The sequence below is a fragment of the Dromiciops gliroides genome, chromosome 2, assembly GCF_019393635.1.
Source record: "Dromiciops gliroides isolate mDroGli1 chromosome 2, mDroGli1.pri, whole genome shotgun sequence".
Taxonomy (NCBI): domain Eukaryota; kingdom Metazoa; phylum Chordata; class Mammalia; order Microbiotheria; family Microbiotheriidae; genus Dromiciops; species Dromiciops gliroides.
The window spans coordinates 497,963,844-497,976,765 of record NC_057862.1 but is presented as its reverse complement, the minus strand read 5'-3'; the positions used below and the strand labels follow the sequence as shown (position 1 = coordinate 497,976,765).

The following is a 12,922-nucleotide window of genomic DNA, read 5'->3' as shown; positions in this document are numbered from 1 at the left end:
AAAAAAAATGTTTTTAGGAAAACTATCAACATAATCAACCACATCAATAACAAAAACCCAAAGCCATATGATTATTTCAATAGATGCAGAAAAAAGATTTTGACAAAATACAGCACTCATTCCTATGAAAAATACTAGAGAGCATAGGAACATGTGCAGCTCTCCTTAAAATAATAAGCAATATCTACCTAAAACCATCAGCAAACTTTATATGTAATGGGTATAAGTTAGAGACATCCCCAATAAGATCAGGGGTAAACCATCAATGTCCATTATTAACTCTATTATTTAATACTGTACTAGAAATGTTAGACTTAGCAATAAGAGATGATAAAGGAATAAAAAGAATTAGAATAGGCAAGGAATAAACAAAACTATCACTCTTTGCAGATAATATGATGGTATAAGAAAATCCTAGAGAATCTACTAAAAAACACTTGAAACAATACACAACTGTAGATAGGTATCTCAGAGCCATGCTGTGTGCCATACCTTCTCCCCACGAGTACAAGTCCAAGGATTTCTCTCTTGGTTTCCTTTCCCTAGAACCATAAACTATTATTTTATTCTAATTGTGTATAAGAGGGTGTAATTCTTTAAAGAGGAATTCCTAAGAATCCCTATCCCACAACCCCATCTATTTCCCGATAACATAATTGACACCCAATGTTGCAGGGTACATGAAATTCCTCTTTACTCTTGGCACACAAAACCTTGAGTTAGGAACCTCCCTTTTGTATTTCTTTTCTCCCTCTCCCACCTGAGTCGACCTCTCGTTTGAGTCACAGAGAGGTAGAGGTGGTCAGAATTTGCATGGGAAAGTGAAAGGTAGCTTGACTCTCCCTCCCTAGTCAAAAGCTTGGTCAGACATCTGATCCATTCTCTGACCATCAGACTCCATGTTTCTGGTCTGTTCCATATAGGCTCAAGGCTTCAACTCATGACAGTGATAGCCAGTGCCTATACATCTCCCACCCTCTGGACCTAACATCTCCTCGCACTCTATGGACCAGGCCTTCCCCACTTCCTTACTTCCCCACTAACCCCCTCCCCACCTGTGATTTCTTCAACCCTGCTCAGCTTGAAGCAATTACAGAAGAAGAATCTTCTCCCCTTTTCCTTATATATAGAGAGAAATGGGGAATATAATGGGCCTGGGTACCTCATTTGAATGGACCTGGGTACCCCAGAAGTTTTGTAGGGTAAATCAAAAGAACCTTCTCCTTGAGAAACTAAACCAAAGGACAGACACACCTAAAGAGATAAGCAGCACTGGATGCAGACTGAGTTAGGTCCAGGACTACCACCCTTCATTGCAGTTTCCCGCAAACTCAGGGACATAAGATTAGGTGTGGCTGTTGCCTTTGTGGCATTAGGGGGAGAGAGATGGCTTGAGAGATCTGGAGCCACCCCTCACCCAACTCCCCCAGCCACCACCAGTGGGGGATGGTACTCCCCCAATAAGGGAACTTTCCACAGTCAGATGATTACATCATTGGACCACCATCGGGCCTCTATAAAATATCTGCCTGTCTTCTGCTCATGGACATCAAAATGGGTACAGGATTTAGACATAAAGGGCAATACTGTAGGCAACAGGAGAGGAAGGAATAGTTTACCTCTCAGAACTATGGAGAGCATAACAATTTATGACCAAACAAGATACAGAGGATATTATGAAAGGCAAAATGGATGATTTTGATTATATCAAATTAAAAAGGTTTTGTACAAAAAGAAGCAATGCATCCAAAATTAGAAGGGAAGTAGAAAGATGCTAAATGATTTATAGTGTTTCTGATAAAGGTCTCATTTCCAAAACATATAGGGAACTAAGTCAAATTTATAAAAATTCAAGTAATTCCCTGATTGAGAAATGGTCAAAGGATATGAACAGTCAGTTTTCAGATGAAGAAATCAAAGCTATCTATTGCCATATAAAAAAATCTCTAGATCACTATTGATTAGAGAAATGGAAATTAAAACAATTCTGAGGTACCACCTCATACCTATCAGATTGGCTAATATGACAAAAAAGGAAAATAATAAATGTTGGAGAAGTTGTGGAAAAATTGGAACACTAATGCATTGTTTGTGGTGTTGTGATCAGATCCAACCATTCTGGCAAGCAATTTGGAACTATGCCCAAAGGTCTATGGGACTATGTATATGCAGTAATACAATACAACTACTTGGTCTGTATCCAAAAGAGATAATAAAAAAAGGGAAAGGGAACCACATGTATATGTGTGTGTGTGTGTGTGTATATATATGTGTGTGTGTGTGTGTGTATATGTGTGTGTGTGTGTGTGTGTGTGTGTGTGTGTGTGTATATATATCAGCTCTCTTTGTGGTGGCAAAGAATTGGAAACTGAGGGAATGTCAATCAACTTTGGAATGGCTGAACAAGTTGTAGTATATAAATGTAATGGAATACTAATGTGCTGCAAGGAATGATAAGCAGGCAGATTTCAGAAAAACCTGGAAAGAACTAAGGGGACTGATGCTGTGTGAAGTGAGCAGAACCTGGAGAACATTATACATAGTAATAGCTACATTTCATGATATCAACTGTGATAGACTTGGCTCTTCTCAGCAGTGCAATGATCCTAGACAATTCCAAAGAACTCATGATAGAAAATGTTCTCCACATCCAGAAAAAAGAAATATGGATTCTGAATGTAGACATAACTATACTGTTTCTACTTTTTGATGTTCTTTTCTTTATTGAGTTTTCTTCTTTTTGCTCTGATTCTTCTTTCACAATATAACTAACACAAAAATATGTTTAATGTGATTGTACATATATAACCTATGTCAGATTTCTTTCTGTCTGGGGGAGCTGGGAGGGAAGGAAGGGAGAGAGAAAGATTTGGACCTCAAAATCTTATGGAAACAAACATTGAAAAAAAATTTACATGTTACTAGAAAATAATAAAATAATTAATGATAAAAAAGAAAACAAAATTAATTCAATGGCTTCTGATGACATTATGAATCTGAGATGCTTACAGGATATACAATTATGAAAGGATAATGGTATTGCATCTATTCCTGCCTGAAGATTCAATTAAAAAAATAGACAAGTGGAAGAGTCAAAATGGAAGAGTAGAAAAAACATTCACTTAAGCTTGCCTCACATTCCCCTCCAAACAATTTTTAAAATAATACCACAAATCAAATTCAGAGTGGCAGAAACAACCAAAGGTTAGAGGGAGACATTCATGCAGAAAAAGATAAATTAGGAGGTCAGAAAGAGACACAAATTACAAGAGGGTAGTACTTGACCTAGAGACCCATGGATGAAACACCACTGATAGAATTAGATGGTGGCAACAGAAGCAGCCAGAAATTCAGTAGCTTTCAAGTCAGAGATGGTAATGCGACTGGCAACTGGTCATAAACAGATTACAGGTGATCCCTCTGCTAGCATGGACAAGAAACACTTTTCAGCTAGTTCATTTCCAAGACAAACTGAAGACTGGCAATATAAATTTTGCAGCATTTCTCTAATTTCACACATTTATAGAGAGCTCATTCAAATTTACAAAAATAATAGTCATTTCCTGCTTTATAGATGGTCAAAGAATGTGAATAGTTAGATTTCATAAGAAGAAATCAAACTTTTTAATGGTCACATGAAAAAATGCTCTAAATCATTACTGATTAGAAAAATGCAAGTTAAAACTCTAAGATACCACCTAATACCAATCAGATGGGCTAATATGATGAAAAATGAAATCAAAACAAATGTTAGAATAGATATGTACAACTGCATTGTTATTGTAGTTGTGAACCAGGAGTTATTTGAGTTTTGATCATGGGTCAATCATTATCACTCAACTTTATTTGTAATTCCATTTGTAATGGCATATTACTGCATTATAAGAAACAGCAACAATGAGAAATTCATATAATCATGGAAAGACTTACATGAGCAAATGCAGAGAGAAGTAATCAGAAGCAAGAAAAGAATATATGCATTGGTGAAATATAAATAAAAAGAACACTAAAATGAAGGTTAAAACTGGGTAATTGTAAGTTCTGATTATATTCTCAAATAAGACAAAGAAAAGCACTTCCTTCCCTTCATTGGAAAAGTGTGGGACTATCATTATATAATATTTCATGGTCCTTCTAATATTATTTTATAAGTTGTGTTTGCATAACGGCCTTTCCATTATTAAAAAAGGATACGTGGGGCATGGGTTGCACAATGGGACAATGGGAAATTTTAAAATAAAAGGTATCAATAAATCTTTTAAAAAAGAAGTCCAGGGCAGCTAGGTGGCACAGTAGATAAAGCACTGGCCCTGGATTCAGGAGGACCTGAGTTCAAATCCGGCCTCAGACACTTGACACTTACTAGCTGTGTGGCCCTGGGCAAGTCACTTAACCCTCATTGCCCTACAAAAAAAAAAGAAATAAATAAAAAAGAAATCCAAACATTTGGAAATGGTTTATGTGAGATTTTACTTTCTATTTAAGTCTACGTTTTTCATCAACTTTCAGGAAATGTACAGAAAACATTTACAGAATTTTGAAAAAAATATTTTAGCACATACTATAGTGTTCAATTCAGTCATAGCTTATGGAAATTAAATATACAAAAAGAGCAATGGATTTTGGTAGTGTCACTCTGATTTTATGTTTGTTATACTTAGAAATGTATAAATATAGAATTTTATTCTCAATATAACAAATAGATTTTAAATTAATTTTTGCATCACAAAGAGAGCAACACAATTATTAAAAGGATTATATCATTACTGATCCTTCATACAAACAAATAATATATAATAACTACTGTTACTAAATATATGAATTCAAACAATGCAAATTTGTATATACTACTGCCCTCAACTTCTACTGCTATGACTTTTTTTTTTTTTAGTCAGGCAATTGGGGTTAAGTGACTTGCCCAGGGTCACACACAGCTAGTAAGTGTTGTGTCTGAGGTCGGATTTGAACTCAGGTACTCCTGACTCCAGGGCCGGTGCTCTATCCACTGTGCCACCTAGCTGCCCACTGCTATGACTTCTAAAACCCTAATGTGCCTAAATTCAGCATCCTCTTTTTGTGGTTAATGAAAATAGAAAAAAAGTTAGTTCTTGTTTTCCATCCATCTTTTCACAGTCTCATAATATCATAGTTTGAAAGGTCCTTAAATTCAATTATTCATTCAACAAATATATATTAAATCCTATTTTGTGAAGGTAACTAACTAGATTTTGTGCTGATCCATTGAAGATTAAAAATACTTATCAAGGGAGTATAATCATAGGAAATAGGTTATAGAATTCTTAGACAGTTTTGGGATCACTTAATCCAAACCCCTTATTTAATGCAAGGGAAGCTGATGAGGGGGATTATATATTTTGATTAAAGATTGTAAGTAGCAGAGTTAGGATTTGAACCCAGGAACTCTGACTCAGAATACAGTGTTTTTTCCCTGTTTGACATTTATGCAAATGACTAATTGAAAGGTGGAACATGAAAAAAGCCATTAACAAATATGAAGCATTACGAAATACGATGCAAGTTCAGAAAAGGAAATCTTCTAATTGATAGACTTTTTTCCTATACGCAATGCTTCTAAATCATTAGATAAAGTCCAGTAGTTCAGTATTTCAATGAACAAAAAAAAATTAGTCAATTTAACTTTTCATCATGATCTTAGAGGATGGAATCAGGAGGAATGAGTAGAAGTTTCAGAGGCAATTTTTCATTTAAAATAAGCAATAATTCAATAATAATACTATTATATACCACACATATGCATTTATATATATATATATACATGTATGTATGTACATGCATATGTTGTATATACATAGATGTCTATATATCAATGTCTGTTTCTATGCATACATATGTGTATATGCACACATGTTATGTGCGTGCATGCACACATATGAAATTTGATCCCCACAACCCTGTGGAGTAGGTACTATAATTATTGCTTTTTCACAAATAGTCTCAAGGTAGTTTAGCAATTTGCCCAGGGTTACAGAGTTAGCAAGTGCCTTCAAATGATATTGAAATGATGTTCTTCCTGACTCTAAATAAGTATAGCATTCTGTCTATTATTCCTCAGATGGGTGATACTACATAGATTCAAGCAAAGGCTTTATTGACCACTTAGCAGGGTTGTGTTAAAGATGGTTGTTTTGTCAGCTTCCTGGCCCATGGGGTTTCTTCCAATTCTGAGACTCCAATCCTGGAAAACTAACCCCATCCAACTTTGCTGAAAGGCTTTTTGGATAATACATCATGGAACTACACTGTAAGGAGAGCTTTCATACACGAATGAGTGTGAGAGAATGTGCATGCAAATGCATATATGATTTATTTTATTTATAATTTTGGCTTCTTGTCTTTACTTTCCAGAAACTAAGTTTTCCTCATAGGAGATGTTTTTCCCTTTGCCTCTCATTGTGTGGCTGCAGGAAATTGGAAGTAGCTCTAGAGTCATTTAGGATTAGTAAAGAAGAAAAAAAAAAACGAACAGGAGAGGTACTAAAGGACAGACACACTATAAACATAAATTCCGTATTCTCTTAATCAGTAGGAAAACTATTGATAACAAGTATAGCAGCAATTTCAGAGTCCATTGTCTTCATGAGGGCTTTTGATGTTTTGTTAGTAATGAGAGCAGTACCAAAGCACACACACCTCAGATTTAGGATGTGGGTTTGAATTTTAACTCTGAAACTTATTCTTACTATGAATATAGATGAATAACAAAGTTCCTGGGATTCAGTTTCTTCATCTATGAAATAACGTGGTTGGTGTAATCGACCTCCGTTGCTGTTTGCAACTATACAGATATAATCATAGCATAGCATAGCATAGCATAGAATAACATAGCATAGCAATCATATCACATCAATCATACTGTGTCATGTCATGTTGTATTGTTTCCTGTCATGCCATACTTTACCATACCACATCGCACCACACCACACTATACTATTAATCATATATCATATCACATATTTTATATGTTCTGCCATATTATATTCTATATTTTAATAAGCTTCCTCAGGAGGTGGCATGTGTCTCCTTCCTACTGGAGGCCTTCAGTTAGAAACAGAGTGAGCCCTCAGTAGCTATGTTTTAAAGGCTTTTCACAGTTTGCCCAGGGTGGTATTCAGTGACTTCTAAGATTGCTTCTGACTCTGATACTAGGACAATAAAATGAGGAGTTTGATGGTATCTTTGTATTGCCTCCTGCTACCTTCATTGGTCTAAGACTCCTTTTGTATTAGAGGAAGGAACTTGACAAATGATACAAATTTCTATTGTTTTTGTTCAGTCTTTTCAGTCACATCTGTTTGTGACCCCATTTCGGATTTCTAGGCAAAGATACTGGAGTAGTTTACTTTTTCTTTCATTTTACAAATGTGGAAACTGAGGGAAAGAGGGTTATGTGACTTGCCTAGGGTCACACTGCTAGGGTTTGTTATAATTTTTACACAAAATCATGGTAGTGGTTATTTGACTAGCCTAGCACATGTTACTTTCCAGCCTCTTCATGGTATATTGCTACTTCAGCTAGACTAGCTTGTCTTCCCTGTGAGTGACAGCTTGTTGGTAATTAGTGGAATGACTGGCCTCTACTACACAAAAGATGCTTTTCCAGATTGATAGTTTTGAGCACTGACCTCAGAGCATTCTTTTTTTAAATATTATACAAGGAATACAAACTTCAAGCTTTTCTTTAGTCTTCCCTTTTTCTCTATTATCCAAAATTAGTCTCTTTATTCTTACATATCATCTAGGAAGTTTAAGGCATAATTTTTATCCTGTTTTATCTGCTATCAACCAAGGACAGGCCTTCATCATTTTGTTCCTAGTTTACCACAATGGCTTCCTATCTCCAAGCATTTTCCTTGGTCTTTCCTTCTTTGATTCCTTCTTTATACAACCATGAAAATTACCTTCCTCAAACACTATTTTAATCAATAAATCCTCTACTCCCCAAATAATGAAGGTGCCAAATTGCTCTTCATATGAGAATCAAGCTTTTCAATGTAAAAATCAATGCTCTTTATAAATTATGACCTATTCAAATGAATTCTCTTTATTTTCTGTTCTAATTTACTAATCTGTTTTTTATTCTTGCACATGAAACTTACTAGCTTCACAGAATCATAGGAACTCAAGATAGCAACAAGTGAATAAAAGAAACATTTATTAAGCATGTATTGTGCTAAGAACTGAGGAAAACCACAGAAAATTAATAATGGCTCTGCTTGTAAGGAGCTCATGTTTTTAATGGGAAAGATAATACATGTGTAATGTTCCTGTGGCAAATCAAATGGGAAAATCACTGGGTCCTTAGATTACAATATCAAAGCAGTTTGGTAATGCCTCTTTTTATTGTCATTATCTTTGATAAAGATCCTATCAATTTCTGATGCTGAAGTATTTGATATGGGCAAGGACTTTGGTGGAAAGAACTGTCTTTTCTGGATCTTCCACAGTGGTGGCAGTAGCACCTACAGAAACAGTAACCAGGCTGGATCTACACAGTAGCTCCTTCCTAGGTTTATATCTGAGGACACTGGGCCAGAATCAGTGCTATTCCCAAGGCACTTATGTTAAGTGACATGTTTTATACCCAACAGGATCTGAAGAGTTATGGGGGCCAAGATGGTAGTGGTTATTTGACTAGCCTGGCACATGTAGTTTCCAGCCTCTTCTTCATGGTACATTGTTACCTCAGCTAGACTAGCTTGTCTTCCCTGTGAGTGGCAGTTGGTTGTTAGCTAGTAGAATGACTGACTTCTACTACACAAAAGCTGCTTTTCCAGATTGATAGTTTTGAGCACTGGCCTGAAAGCATTCTCTAGGGCTATGATCATTCAATTATCCACTGGCCCTCCCTCGTGGCTTCCTTTTCTACCATTTTACTGGCTTGTTACTCTAGCTACACACTTTTTTTTAAGTAACCCATATTTTAAAAAAAGAAAACAAAACTTCCCATAACCTTGATACCCTTCTCCAGCTAAAGTCCTATTTCTCTATTTTCTGTCACTACCAAACACAGTTTCCTCCTCCCACTTCCTTCTTCTGCTGAAATAGCCTATATTAAATCTCTTTATTTCTTCACCGCCTACTCACTGCTTCACCTCTTGCAACATGCCTTCTGTCCTCCACCAATCTATTGAAGCTGCTCCCTCTAATGTCTCTGCTAGTGATTAATTCCCAAATATAATACTCTTTTTTTATTAGAGCTTACTTGCCTTGGTCTTCAGCAATTCATTTTTCAGCCTATTCAGGTTAAGATCAAGTATATCCACAATCTTGCTATGTCCTATTAGAGAATTTTATTTTCTAGAGTACATTTCTTATCTTTTATCTTTTCACATCTTTTTCTTTTCCTTATGTTGCTTTTATTGTTTCTACTTTTCCCACTCCTGACATATATACAGAATGACATCTAGGTGGTAAAATGAATAGAATGTGCAGTCTGAAGTCAGAAAGACACATTTTCTTGAGTTCAAATCTGGCCTCAGACACTAGCTGTGTGACCCTGCACAGTAACTTAATCCCATTTGCCTCATTTCCTCATCTGTAAAATAAGCCAGAGTAGGAAATAACAAACCACTCCAGCATCTTTTGCCAAGAAAATTTCAAATGTGGTCCTGAAGAGCAGGACATGACTGAACAACAACGAAAATGATAAATATCTACATAACCTATTGATCAGTGCTTAATCTTGTTGCATACTGTAATAGATTCTTATGAATATGGATAAAGATGTAGATATATAAAAGCATGTAGATTTTTATTACATTATTATTATATTATGTACAAATTTTATTATAAATAGTGACTAGACCTTTGTATGAAACTTACATGTGAGGAAATTCTTGCTAACAATTCAAGTTTTCACCTTTTCATCAACTTCTCTTGTTCTACAGATACACAGAGTACTGGAAGGTCAATGACTTTTCCTGTATCACACAGACAATTATTCCTGGCTTTGAGCATGATTCTCTATCAATTAATATCACCTCTCTGCAACAGGTATGGTGTAATAAAAATTGGGGCAAGAAAAAAAAGAAATTAAAAAAGCCTTTATGTAATATAAATACTTTTAAAATGAAATAATATTGTAGGACTTAATAGATAATTCCCAGCCCAAACTCTAGCTCCACCTGTCCCACTTCTTGAGTGACTAAACATGACAACCTCACTTGGACACTCTAGGTGAGTATAGTAGCAATACCCACAACACCTAGTGGGAACAATCACTGGATACCTTTAGAAAATATAAGGGGAGAAAAGTAAAGAAAGGTCCAGTAAGCACAGAAAAAAATATCTTTCCAGAGAAGAAAATATAAACCACAACCAGACAACTCTCTGACTCCAATATAACAAATTCTGAATAGTTCTGAAAGGGTTAAAATCTTGTGTTTTGGGTAGGAAAAAATGTAATGTTGGGGAGAAGCAAGAAAAGCAAATGCTGATACAATATTCTTTACAGAAAAAAAATGTAATTTAAAATCCAGAGAATATGGCCAACAGAGTATCCATATGTATGACTCTATTTCCCATTTGGGAAGAGAACAAATGATACCTCATGAGAAAACAGCTAATACAAAATAAAGAAAGCAAGAACATAAATGGAGAAAGCTTTGGGCTAAGTCCAGTTATTAGCTATGAATAGGGGAGACTTAAGACATTGCTGCTACTTGATATTGTGCTACTTTATCAGAAGTCAGATAAAATACTAATCAGAGAATAAGAATGTCAAAGGAGAAAGTTGGAAAAGAACTAACCTTCCAAGCAAGTTGGGGAGGGAAAAGAAGAAGAAAAGCAGGAGAGAAGGTAGTGGTGGTGGTCATGGACGAAGAGAAAAAGTAGAAAAGGAGGTTGAAGATTAGGAGGAGAATGAGAACAATAACAAGAAGGAAACTCACAAAGAAAGAAGATCAACCTGAGCAAGGAGATGAGGAATATATTAAACAATGAATAAATTGTATATAAAAAAATGAAGTGAAAATCCCAAGTGAACATGAAAACAAACTCACAAATTCCATAATCCTCTTAGAAATAATGAATCAACTATAGGAATACCAGAATGGATCAAAAGATAAATTGACAGGGTCGAGTTTCCGGCACCAAAAACAGATAGCCTGCCAGTTCTGCCTGCTGAGGGGGCTTCAGTGCCGCCAGTAGGAGTCTGTGGGCCAGAGTTGAGGGTCATGTGATGAGAAAAAGGCTCCTGTTGGATGCTGATTTCCTAGATCTGAGCTCCCAGAACTTGCTCCGGCCATGGGGTACTGCTATAGCAACGACAAGGAGGACTCAGACCAGGATCGAGAGGAATGGAAGCTACTTTTGGACCCCAGTAGTCCCCCAACCAAGACCCTAAATGGAGCAGAACCCAACTACCACAGCCTGCCTGCAGCCCGTACAGATGAGCAGGCCCTGCTGTCTTCTACCCTTGATAAGGCAGTCAGCATGATGTATTGGAAGCAAACTCTCAGGACACAGAGAGGCATGAGTGCATAGACCGAGTGAGACACTACAGTACCTGCCTGGCTGTCCTAAGCGGTAGCTAGACTCACTGGAAGAAGCTGCCACCAGTGCCATCACTCACCAGCCAGCCCTACCAAGGGCTTGCCAGTTACCTTATCTCTTTTGCAGATTTTCAGCAGGGCTCCAGAATAGCTGCTTATGCCTACAGTGCACTTTCTCAGATCCCGGTCGAAGCAAAAGAGGAGTTGGTTGTACAATCTGGGGTCCCATAAAGACAATTTCTGGAAATCTCCCATGTCCCTGCCTTCCTTTCCCCTCATTTCTTCCTGCTTGTACAGAAACCCAAGCTACTACTAATCACAGAAGAGAAACTATGACAGGAGTCCAGAGGTCTTTGGGGGCCTCATGTTGACACACAATGAGTTCCCAAGTTCCCAGTGGCTTTTGTGCCATGTGGATCTGGATGAATACTTTCTGGGGAGGGGAGAAGATTTATGATGGTTTTGTCACTAAGGGGAGGTGGAGGTAGAGGAGTGGAAGATAGGGATTTGGATATGAATTATAATTTCATGATTGGGGCTGGTGGGTAGGAAAGATTTGGTTTCCTTGACATCACCCTTCAGAATTGGGGCTTGAGCTGATATTAAGGGACAAAGAACTAAATTGGTTGTTTCTATTTCTCACACCCAGGAAAAAAATAATTTGACAGTTGCAAAGAGGAAATAATAACAGAAATAAAAACTGAAAATAGAAGAAGTTTAAAAGAAGTCAATAAAACAAATATGAGAGCTGGAAATTTAGAATACAAGAATATCTCCAAGCCAATATAGGTTCTGAAAAATAAAATGACAAATGTGAAGTTTTGAATGAAAGACTGAGAAAATAAGTGTTAAAAACACAGCATTATAATATCAATTCTACATAAATCAATCCAAAATAATGAAGTCTATGAAAATACATAATTATAATATAACCTTAAATGTTGATGGATTTAACTCCCTAACAAAAAAAGAGGTGAATATGAATATGAAAACAAAACCCAACAATTGTCTTCAGAAAAAAGAACAACTTAAAAAAAATAAAGGTAGATATACAATGCAAATAAATGGCCTCAGCACAATTTACTAGAATTTGCAAACATGATTTCAGACAATACAATAATTGACAAGACAATATACTGCAATAAAAATTCACAATCCTGAAAGGGATAATCAGAAAAGCTACATTATACTTCAAGGTATCATAGACAATGAAATCATGTCATTATTAATATCATCATTAAATGGCATTGCATCTAAATCAATAAAGGAAAAACTAATTGAATTGCAAAAGGACATATCTTGAAGGACAATAATTCTTCCTCTTTCAAGAAGAAAGGGATGAAGTAAAGTATTATGGACATAATGATGGATATTTGTGTTAGAAACCC

The 12,922-nt window shown here is 36.1% G+C and overlaps 1 pseudogene; it reads left to right on the top strand.

The window, feature by feature from the left end:
- The first annotated feature begins 11,286 nt into the window (after nt 1–11,286).
- Nucleotides 11,287–11,765, top strand: LOC122738161 (annotated as a pseudogene).
- Nucleotides 11,766–12,922: the final 1,157 nt, after the last annotated feature.